The sequence below is a fragment of the Sorghum bicolor genome, chromosome 7, assembly GCF_000003195.3.
Source record: "Sorghum bicolor cultivar BTx623 chromosome 7, Sorghum_bicolor_NCBIv3, whole genome shotgun sequence".
Classification (NCBI taxonomy): domain Eukaryota; kingdom Viridiplantae; phylum Streptophyta; class Magnoliopsida; order Poales; family Poaceae; genus Sorghum; species Sorghum bicolor.
The window spans coordinates 6,772,441-6,784,526 of NC_012876.2; positions in this window are offsets into that span (position 1 = coordinate 6,772,441).

Sequence of the window (12,086 nt, forward strand, 5' to 3'; positions counted from 1 at the left end):
AGTCCATTGTTCAAGTTGTGGCTAAGTGTAGTCTGTACTCTAGGTGGAAGTTCAACTTAACAGTCTCCACCAAAACGACCGGTATATGAAACGACATGGAAACTCGAGAGCTTTTCTTATGTGCCCTAGAAATAGGTGGGGATTGTTGAATATAATGGGCCATTAGCCCATAATTATATTTGATGATTAATTCAAGGGCCCATAATTAATGCTATAACGAAAATGGTTTAGTACCATGTGTTAACTCAAATAGGTGGCCTTTATTAGCTCCTATGGAGAAGTTGAGGGAGGGTGAAGGGGTGCCACACGCGCGTGCCGCCGCCGAGCCGAGCCGTGCCGTGCCGTGCCGTGTCGCTTGTCTTGTCTTGTCTTGTCTTGTCTTGTCGAGACGAGCGAGCGTGACGTGGCACATGAGGACCAGACCAGACGTGACGTGGCACATGCGTGGTGAATAAGAAAAGGGAGGAAAACAGGATCTGACAGTTGTGCAATTAATGGCAATTAATTGCTAATTGATTGACTCGTTAATGGCAATTAATTGTGATTGATTGCCATTAACCAGACGTTTCTTCCTGGGGCCTATATATTCCATACACAGAGACACCTCCATACCTGCGAGAACACATTCAGTCTTCTCTCTTCCTGTCGAGTTGCTCTCTATCCATTCTCGTCCCGAACCTCTGCGCGCACAGAGATCGGGAGAGCAGGCCTCCGGAACCCGACGCCTTGCATCGAGACACCTGCTCGGGTGTTGCGGGCAATCAGGTTTTTGGGGAGCGTATTCCACGACTGCTCACCGGCGAGATCGTCTTCTTCCACTCCAGCGGGTCTTCTCCTGGTGGACGTTCGCGCGGATCGAGATCGACTACTTCGTCTTCTTCCTGGTGGACGTTCGCGGGACTGCACTGCGAACATCTTCCTGCATCGACTGTGGTCCGCTACTTCACGCAACGCACTATGTCGACTAGTGCGAATGGAGCCGCCGGTGCCTTCGGCACTGGTCCCTCCTCTGGGTACAATTTCAAACGATTGTTTTTCACTTTCAGTATGTCTGCTGTTGTTGCAGTAGTATTTGCAATGTTTATCTCTAATCTGAGTAGTGATAAAATTGCACACGTGCACATATATGCCACCATAATATTATGTGTAATTTTCTGGATTAAATCAAATATTAAAATGTCTAAATTTCTAACAGATACTGCCTCTAGTTATCTGTTCAGTGCACTATTTTGTTTTTATATAGTTTCTTTTTCAGATCTTCATACCAGCACCGTAAAAAGACACATTACTACGTAAAACGTTGTAAAGGCAACTGAGGAGCCTACTTGTCCGTGTTTGTAGAGATGGCTGAAAATATAAATTGAGTTTCTTGAAATCATAAAATGGGCCAAAAAAATAGTACACAAATTCACAGTTTTTTTTGCACAGTTGCAAGAGCTTGAAACCCACAACCTCATGCATTCCTCTCCAACCACCCGGCATTTCACCGATACGGTGCTTGGAGGAAGACGTCGCGGCAGTGCAGCAGGTGTTCCGACAGGAATTCCCCTCCAAATACCTTGGCGCCCCGTTGTCAATCTCCAGGTTGGACCGCGCCAGCGACCAGCAGGCCATCGTGGATTCGGTCGCTGCTCGCATTTCCAACCTGGAAGGCCAGCCTCCTCACGACATGCATATTTCAATTTGCCACGCCTTGTCACCATGGGCGAGAGAAACACGGCGATATTTTGCTGAGGTATCGGAGAGTCGCCACTCTCCACTAGTCCTCGTTGGAGCACCCAAGCAAAGGGTCTTGCTCCCCTTTGGTCCGCGCAAGGACTAAGTGCTCTCTACAGGCTGATTCTTCGACACTCCGTCATGGTGGATCGCCCAAAACCGCTCACAAGCTTCACACGAGCCACCTATAAGAACTCCGGGCGGTCTTCGTGCCTTCAATCACCACCGAACCGTCTAGGTGATGGCGATCACCAAGAGTAATAAGCAAAAAAACTCTCATTTGATCCAAACAAGGCTCTAGAGAGTGGTGGATGCACACTTGAACTCTTGGAACTCACTAGAGAAGGATTCACTCAAGAAATCTCTCAATTCTCAATCCTCTCTAGGCTCTTACTTCTCTCTTGCACCACAAGGTGTTTCTCAGCTGAACAAATGGGCAAGAGATCTCTCATGGACGAGATGGAGGAGTATAAATACTCTCCATCAAGTCCAAGGGCCGGCCACCTGAATTCCTTAGAAAACGAGATCACCGAACGCTCTTAATGTTGCACCGGACGCGCTTCGCAGAGTGTCTGGTGCCCCATTAACGGCTAGTTGTACTTGCAACTGCCACACACAAGACGCACAAACACTGGGTCCGGCGTCCCACCTAGACCGCGTCCGGTGAGAGGGCGAATTGTAGACCTCTCTGGGTACGGGACCGGACGCACCCCGGCGAGTCTGGTGCGTGCGTCCAGTGCCTAACCCTAGACACCTGGACACGCTGACCCAAGTCAGCACTCACCGGACGCACCATCACAGCGTCCGGTGCTGCGTGCGGTGCTCTCTCAGCACCTAAACTTCATCGAATCGCGAACTTTCCAAAACGAAGTTTGGTTCTCTCGATCTAAGGACTCTCTTAGAGCTGCCTAGTGCTAGGTTTACCAAGTGTGCACCACATCTAAACCTAAAGCTTTGCCTAGGTCAGGCTGCCCGCTCAATGCCCCCTTAATAGTACGGTCAAAGGAAAAACAAAGTCCTAAACTAGTCTAAGTGTCCTTCAACACCATATGGCACCTAGACCTAGTCTAGTCTTGACGATGTCCACCAATTCTTTGAAAACCGAAACGATTTCCACCATTAAGTCGGCATGAACGTCCTAGTCCATTGATCATCATTACCATGACCTAACACAAATGACTTTGCCTCTGCAAAACACACGTTAGTCATAGTAATCAACATTGTCATTAATCATCGAAACTCATTAGGGGCCTGGATGCTTTCAATGAACTGTTGACGGTACTTAAGTACTAAATAATCAAATAAACATGAAAAAGGATCAATATGAAACAAACATCTAGAATTAGGGTTTTATCTGATAGAATTCCACGAGTTTTGGTGTTTATCTATTTCTGCAGGGGTTTATCAGAAAATATGGAGAGAAGGCCCACATGTCATGTTTACAACGAGATAATTACGTGCCGCGCAATTTTCCTTGATCTAGAAGGGTCCAGAAGCCACGGGAACGAACGGGAAGCGATTCGGGCTCGGGGGCAGGGCGCCCGCCCACCCCCCTTGGGCGCCCGCCCAGGCCAGGAGTCCAATCAGGACTCTGCTTCGGGGCAAGACTCCACCGACCTAAAGGATCAATCTAAAACATACAATCTATGTCGGTTTGATCCAATGGCTCACGTTCACTTGAGGGGACTATAAAACCAAACCCCCTGGCCCCTGGAGGAGAGGAGGAGAAATCATTATTCAGAGGTAGCCATCAAAGTTAGGGTTTAGAGCTTCTCTCCCACAGAGAATTAGAATTAGCTACTCCCTAATCCTTCAAGTTTAGAGGTTTGATTAGATAGCAATTAGAGAAGTAGAGCACTACGCTCTGGATTCGGATCTTCGGTAATAAAGATTGGTATTATTCATATCTTTCTCTAATTCTATTGTTCTAATTGCATTATGTCTTTAATTATTATGTTCTTAGTTTGCTCTAGTTCTATATTTGATATAGTTCTAATTGATAATGAGTTTATGTATAAGTTTGCAAAGCGCTTAGCTCTTGACGCGAGGGAGTTAGGTGATAGATCACATGTGAGCGTGGTGCTTAGATGTTATTTATCTGCAAATGTATCCTATTGGCCGAGTCGTGTGGTAGTTCGCGATAGTGACAGCTTCGTTGATTCTTATATAGTCCACCCTCCGTTGATAGGACAGGCAGAACCGGTATTGTGGAGTAAGTCATGCTATGTTCTGATTTACTTTATCAATGTTCCTTATACATGAATGAAGAGTCTTTTATGCTATACATGATCTTGTAGATAACTAGAGTAGATTATGACTTAGTAGTTAGTAGATAACTTAGAATCCATTCTCTAGCTAATCCGACATCACCTACATATATGAGGAGTAGTCTATTTTCTAATCGCTGTGCTCTTTATCCCATGAACTTATACTTTATTATCATTATCTTTATGGTTTACCCCCTGCTAAAGTATGTGACTGTGTGACGAGTTTCTCATTAGTAATCATGTTCTTGCAAGTTTATCTCTAGTCTATGCCTTGATAGATTTTGTCCCTTGATTTAGTTCCATCTTCTTGAGATCCCTTGAGCAAAATTATAAATAACGATACCTGGAATACTTATCCTGGTGAAATGCTACAATGAGGTGTTTTATCTGTGCGCTTGCGGATAGAATAGATTATTTTCTAGAGAGCCTTTACATTTATAAATACCTTTGTACACTCTGGCGCCATGCTAGGGATGACAACCTAGTATCTAAGTGGTGTTAGCTAGTGTCAACAAGCATTTCTAGCGCCGTTGCCGGGGATCTTACGGGGATCTTACGGGGATCTTACGGGAACTTATAGGATATTATACGAGTCTCAGGAATAAGTCATAAAAGGGAACAAAAGGGTAATACTTAGGAAAGCCAGAAAATCAGTCAAGGTTATTCATATAAAATATTAGACTAGACTATAGAGAAATAATTGCATAAAAACAGCTACTAATTGAGAAATCATAACAAGGCACCTCTGCTTTGGCAGGTTCACCCTGTTGTTTTTCTATGTTTATATTTTTATACAGGGAATCTCAGGATTGACTTTGGGTACATTCAACTCTCCATCATCAGAACCAAAGCAATCAAGAGAAGAAGAAGCTAGCTACCAATTGCTGAAGCTATGGCACAAAAGACCTTGCAAGAATTCTCTGCTCCAAGCCTTGAGAACATTCCAACTGGTCCAAGATTTGCAGTGGAAGAAGGAATACCTGAGTTTGAGCTCAAGTCAAGCCTCATCAATTTGGTGCAAGCTACACAATTCAGTGGAAAGGCACATGAAGATGCTAGTGCACACTTGCAGAATTTCTTAGAGATTGGAAGCACAATCCACATCAACGGAGTTGACAAAGACGTCATACTGCTTTGCCTTTTTCCATTCTCACTAGAAGGAAAAGTGAGGAAGTGGTTCTACACTCATCAAGATAACATCAACAACTGGACGAACTTGTCAGATGCCTTTCTATCAAAGTTTTTCCCTATAGGCAAAACAACTGCCTTAAGAGGAAATATTGTCAGTTTCCAACAGCAGAAGACAGAAGCCATTTCAGAAGCATGGGAGCGTTTTCAGGGATACATTTCAGATTGTCCTCACCATGGAATGGCCACATGGTTACTTATGCAGACCTTCTATCATGGATTAACCCAGAAGGCTCGTGAGTGCCTAGATGCATCTGCTAAAGGATCATTCTTGGAGCTTACAACTGGAAAAGCAGAGATACTTTTGGATAAGATAGCAGAAAACCAAATCTGGTTCCAAGACAAAGCTCAACAATGTCATCAAACTGAAGAAATACCAGAAGAAGTAAAAGCATTATCAACTAAGATGGAAAATTTGCTTCATTGGATTGACCAGAGGGCCAAGTTCAAAGAAGATCAAAGGGCCATTGAGACAACACACAAATATCAACCAACTTCGAGTCTACCCAATAGCAAAGGTATGAATTCAGGTAATACTGTCAAACAACTTTCATTAAAAGAGATAATTGCTCAACAAACCAAAATTAATGATGAAGTTAAACAAAGGCTAGATACAAATGAATCGTCTCTAAAAGATATACACAATAAAATGGATTTTCTACTAACTGCCTTTGATGAGCAAAACACTCTTAATAAAAGGGTAGAGCTTAAATTAATAAAGATAGCTGCTGCACTGCTTGTTGCTACTAACCTTGAGCAGGTAAAGAATATAACTACTAGAGGAGGCAAAGCCACCAGAGATCCACCATACCCAAAAGAAAAACAAAGAACATCAGCACCAGTGCAACCAGCAGTGATAGAAGAAGAAAGCCCAGTTGAAGCAGGAGATCTGTTACAACCATCAAGAACTGGAGAAATGAGGAAAGATTTTTATGACACCAACTATTTGTCATTTCCCAGAAGAAACAGAGGACTACAGTCGGATGAGCAGTTTGGTAAGTTTGTAGAGGTTATTCAGAAATTATATGTCAACATACCTCTGCTCGATGCCATTCAGGTACCTACATATGCAAAGTACATCAGAGATATTCTTAACAAGAGGAGACCACTGCCCACCACTGAGGTTATCAAGCTGACAGAAGAATGTAGTGCGGCCATCCTCAATAAACCACCAAAGAAGAAAGAAGATCCCGGATGTCCCACTATTGATTGCTCGATCGGAAACCAACACTTCAACAATGCACTTTGTGATCTCGGAGCAAGTGTCAGTGTGATGCCAGCATCAGTCTACAAAAAGCTTGAGCATGCAACCTTAGAACCAACATCAATGTGCCTACAACTAGCGGATCAATCGGTTCGACACCCGTTGGGCATCGCCGAGAACATTCCAGTCAAGATCAGAGATTTCCTTGTGCCAGTAGACTTCGTAGTACTAGATATGAGTCCTGACTCAAAAGTGTCCATCATCCTTGGAAGGCCATTTCTGAGCACTGCCAATGCCCACATTGATGTCGGAAAAGGAGAAATCAAGTTCAACATAAACGGTCAAGAAGAACACTTCACATTCAAACCCAGACCAGAGAGAGACTCTACAGCGAAGGAAGTTCATGAAGAACCACTGGAGACACCATCTCTGGAGGAAGGAAACTCAGAAGATTAAAAGATTTGGAGGTCCAGCTTGGGGGACCTAAAAATCCCAAACCCTCACCGGGAGGTAAATCGGTATTTACCTGCATTATTAATTTTCTCATATTTAAATTCTTGCATAATTAATTCTTGCATTAGTCATATATATTCATAGCATAATTATAAGCCCCATATAAATAATATTCATGGTGTGTAACAACCCATAATTATTAATTATTGTGGAGGCACAAAAATATTTTCCATTATCATTTTCATTAAGTTTTAATTCTCATAGATTTTCCTGCATTATATTTATTTATATTGATCTTCTAGAAGCATGACCCACACTCTTTGGGTCCCACATGTCATACACTTCACCTCCCATCACATAATTTCATCCACCAATATGTTTCCACTCACTTAACATCTTTCCACCATCCAACCACTACCAACACAATATTATTCTGCGTGAGATCAAAGCAAGGAAGCATGTGGAGGAGGCACACCCAGGATGGACACCAGGGGTGGGCGCCCGCCCACCTACCAAGGGTGCCCGCCCTGTCCCCTGCTCAGCTTATAAAAGGCCACCTCCAGCTTCCCTTCTCTTCACACAAACACTCCAAAAAACCACACAAGTTTCAGTTTCCCGAGAAGGAGCTCTTGTAGTAAAGAGAAGAGAGTAGAGAGAAAGTGGAGAGTGGAAGGGAAGGTTGGAGTTCTTTTGAGAGAGTGATTATCACCTAGCAAGTAGTGATCCCGTTGTCTAAGCGGAAGTAAAAGTTGTTTAGGGGGAGGCTCTACCAAAATAGAAATTTGTCTTGAACGATTAACCCCTGGACTACTGACACTCCGGACAGCTGACCACTAACATTTTATCTCACATTTTCCACTAGTTGTGTTTTGGCCAACTTTTGTTTGCAGGATGTTTAAGAAGGTGAAGAATGCAGGGAAGGCTCTCAAGAACATTGGTACAAGGAGTTCAGCCCGACACTCCTCACAGCCATCAGAGATGAGCGTCGACCCGACACCCACACAAGCTCCATCATCTTCATCAGGCCAGCAAGTCAAGGTCCTTCTCAAGATAGGAGATCTTGGACTGAAGACCCAAAGAGAGAAGGAAGTTCATCAGCAATTGAAGAACAAAGATTTCATTCACACTCCTACTATCGATCCAATCCTACTACGAGAAACAGGTATGGACACTGAATTCGACTTAATTTTTCAGATGATGGGTTGGACAAATTTTTGGAATATAACTGAGCTGGGTTCTCGTCTTCTCACCCTCGAATTTCTTTGCACTTTACAATACTATGAGGGGGGAATTGTTTTTCGGATGTTTAAACAGGAAATTATGTTATCTTGGAGAGAGCTGAGCGACCATCTTGGTTTCTCTTCAAGATGCATCCTGAACATTGACTCCGATTTACCCAATTTTGAGAGACACCAGTTTTGGAGAGAAATATCTAGAGATAATTTTTACAGTCAAGCCCGAACCAGTGACATGGAACACCCCACTCTTAGGATGTTCCACAAATGGCTTGGGTACAATCTTTTCTATCGTGATGATATTAGGAAAGTAAGAGTAGGAGATTTACAACTTTTATATGCTGCTATTAGTAAAGTACCCACTTCACCTGTTACACTATTAGTTTCACATTGGCTTAGTATACCTAGTCTTCAGGGACCAGTAGGATGTACTTCACTTATCACTCGTCTAGCCTCTAATCTTCACTTACTAGAAAACTCATCGTTGGACTTCATAGAAGAATTAAGAATTTATCATGGCTATGACACATTTAGACAAGCTCGGATGTTAAAGAAGGAGGGAAATATAATGTATATGCTATATGATGATAAAGGCAAGATTCGGTTACCTAACCCGAACCTTGGCCTCTACTCTGTGCAAAACTTTTTGATTGAGATTGCAGCAACACCAGTAAAGCAGAGAACTCCACAGTGAGTGGCATCTGAAAGGATAACCACTCACCGAGAACGCACTTGGTATGGAGCTGACCCTGGACCAGAAGAAGCAGCGCACCTGCATTATTGCGATTACAACCCTCGAGTCCTTCGAGACCCATGGGCTCGTCATGCGCAACCACAAGAGCCAACAGAGGAGACATGGCCAGAAAGCCAAGATCACCAGTGGACAAACCCGCCTTTTCATACGGGCAGGTACTCCACTGATCTATATGGAGCTTCAGGATCCAGACTTCCACCCCGATTTGATGCAGGACGATACTCCGACGCCTCCTACGCCTTCACGAATGACTACTATCAAGAGGCCGGTGCTTTCTTCACTCGTACCGACAACACCCTCCACGACATCCAGAACACGCAAGCAGAACATGGAAGACTCCTGGAAGAGCAACAAAAAATGGAACCAGGACCATGCCGCTGCAGTAGAAGAGCTAAGACAAGATACAACAACAATGAACGACAACATCACAACCATGATGCGGTTCTGGAATATCGGGTAAGACCGACGTCAACATCCAGCTTGGGGGAGTTCCTCCCCAATTTATCAAGTAAGTTTTTATTTGCTTTTCTTATTTATTCTATTCTGTCTTAGTATTTAATTTATCTTAAAAGGAAAAATTTAGAAAACCAAATAAATATTTTCTTGCTTTAATTTACTGCACTTTATAAACATGAAAACAAAATAAAAAGAGTGTGTAGATAAGTGTGCTTTATTTTTCTGCTAAGTTTAATCTTTAGAAAAAATAAAAAGACCAAAAAAATGCATGATGGAAATGATGAACAATTGCTCTGTTTGCTTACTTACGAGTACCTAGCTTTTATATTAGAATTCTTCCAGGAATTACTAAAACTAAAATTACTATCTTTGGGAAGCATAAAACTAAAGTCTAGGTAAGAGAAAGGCATGATATAAAGTTGAGCTACTGTTTATCTTGTTCCTACTACACTAAGTTCTGGAGATTTATTTTGAAAACTTACAAATCACATGATGAGTTCCTAGCATAACAAAACTACCTACCACAGCCATATTTGCTATAACATCTTTTACTATATTTACATTGAGTTTGATCGAGCTGTGTAGACCCTTAGGAGCTTTTCATGTGGTTAAATTAAGATATTCACTTGCACACATCTACCACAGCATTCATCATCTATTAAAATTGCTAAAAAAAATAATATTTTCACTCACTGTCCCGAATATTGTTATTCTCTCTCTCTAAAAAGATTCAATGCAGAAGAGGCATGGGTTATGCAAAAATATGCGAGGAAATAAAAAGGGGCAAGTGCCCGGAACCTCTTGAAAGAAAGAAAAAGAGTGAGACGAGAGGTAAAAATGGACAAGTGTCCGAAGTAGAATTAGGGGTACAAAGATGCCCACTTGAGCGGAAAAAATGGACAAGTGTCCGACAGTAGAATTAGGGGTATCTACTACCCACCTGAAAAAAAAATAGCCCATGTTCTCCCAAAGCAAAGATCAAAGAGGAGGAGAGATAGCAATATAAGGAGCAATGAGAACTAAATTTTGTCACTTATGCATTTTCACAATCACTATCATTTACTCCATCACACATGCACATCTTGATTTAATTATATGCTAAGTTTCTTTGGATCCATAGCTCGATTAGACAACATATGTATGATCTGTTTTTCACTCCTATGAGCTCCACTTAAATATTCTATTAGCTATAGGTAAGTGACATTATGGTAAGGATCCACAAATACCACATATAGAGAGACTTGAGAGAATCATTGCTGGGAACTCTGAGTTTTATTTTGAAAAAACTTATGAAAAACTCTGGAACAAAGGTGAAGTATAGACAGGAGGAATAGTGCTTGGCTTAATTATTTTGTCTTTCAATTACTTAAGATTTAAGTGCAGGTACTAAACTCCATAACACTTCACTCTAATCTAGAAGAATTTTATGCAAAAGCATGTGTGCCTGTCAGGAAAGAAAACATCAAAGCAAATCCTGATCCGTCTGAGTTTAGCTGTTTGCTCAGGGACGAGCAAAGGGTAAGCTTGGGGGAGTTTGTTGACGGTCCTTAAGTACTAAAATTAATAATCAAATAAACATGAAAAAGGATCAATATGAAACAAACATCTAGAATTAGGGTTTTATCTGATAGAATTCCACGAGTTTTGGTGTTTATCTATTTCTGCAGGGGTTTATCAGAAAATATGGAGAGAAGGCCCACATGTCATGTTTACAACGAGATAATTACGTGCCGCGCAATTTTCCTTGATCTAGAAGGGTCCAGAAGCCACGGGAACGAACGGGAAGCGATTCGGGCTCGGGGGCAGGGCGCCCGCCCACCCCCCTTGGGCGCCCGCCCAGGCCAGGAGTCCAATCAGGACTCTGCTTCGGGGCAAGACTCCACCGACCTAAAGGATCAATCTAAAACATACAATCTATGTCGGTTTGATCCAATGGCTCACGTTCACTTGAGGGGACTATAAAACCAAACCCCCTGGCCCCTGGAGGAGAGGAGGAGAAATCATTATTCAGAGGTAGCCATCAAAGTTAGGGTTTAGAGCTTCTCTCCCACAGAGAATTAGAATTAGCTACTCCCTAATCCTTCAAGTTTAGAGGTTTGATTAGATAGCAATTAGAGAAGTAGAGCACTACGCTCTGGATTCGGATCTTCGGTAATAAAGATTGGTATTATTCATATCTTTCTCTAATTCTATTGTTCTAATTGCATTATGTCTTTAATTATTATGTTCTTAGTTTGCTCTAGTTCTATATTTGATATAGTTCTAATTGATAATGAGTTTATGTATAAGTTTGCAAAGCGCTTAGCTCTTGACGCGAGGGAGTTAGGTGATAGATCACATGTGAGCGTGGTGCTTAGATGTTATTTATCTGCAAATGTATCCTATTGGCCGAGTCGTGTGGTAGTTCGCGATAGTGACAGCTTCGTTGATTCTTATATAGTCCACCCTCCGTTGATAGGACAGGCAGAACCGGTATTGTGGAGTAAGTCATGCTATGTTCTGATTTACTTTATCAATGTTCCTTATACATGAATGAAGAGTCTTTTATGCTATACATGATCTTGTAGATAACTAGAGTAGATTATGACTTAGTAGTTAGTAGATAACTTAGAATCCATTCTCTAGCTAATCCGACATCACCTACATATATGAGGAGTAGTCTATTTTCTAATCGCTGTGCTCTTTATCCCATGAACTTATACTTTATTATCATTATCTTTATGGTTTACCCCCTGCTAAAGTATGTGACTGTGTGACGAGTTTCTCATTAGTAATCATGTTCTTGCAAGTTTATCTCTAGTCTATGCCTTGAT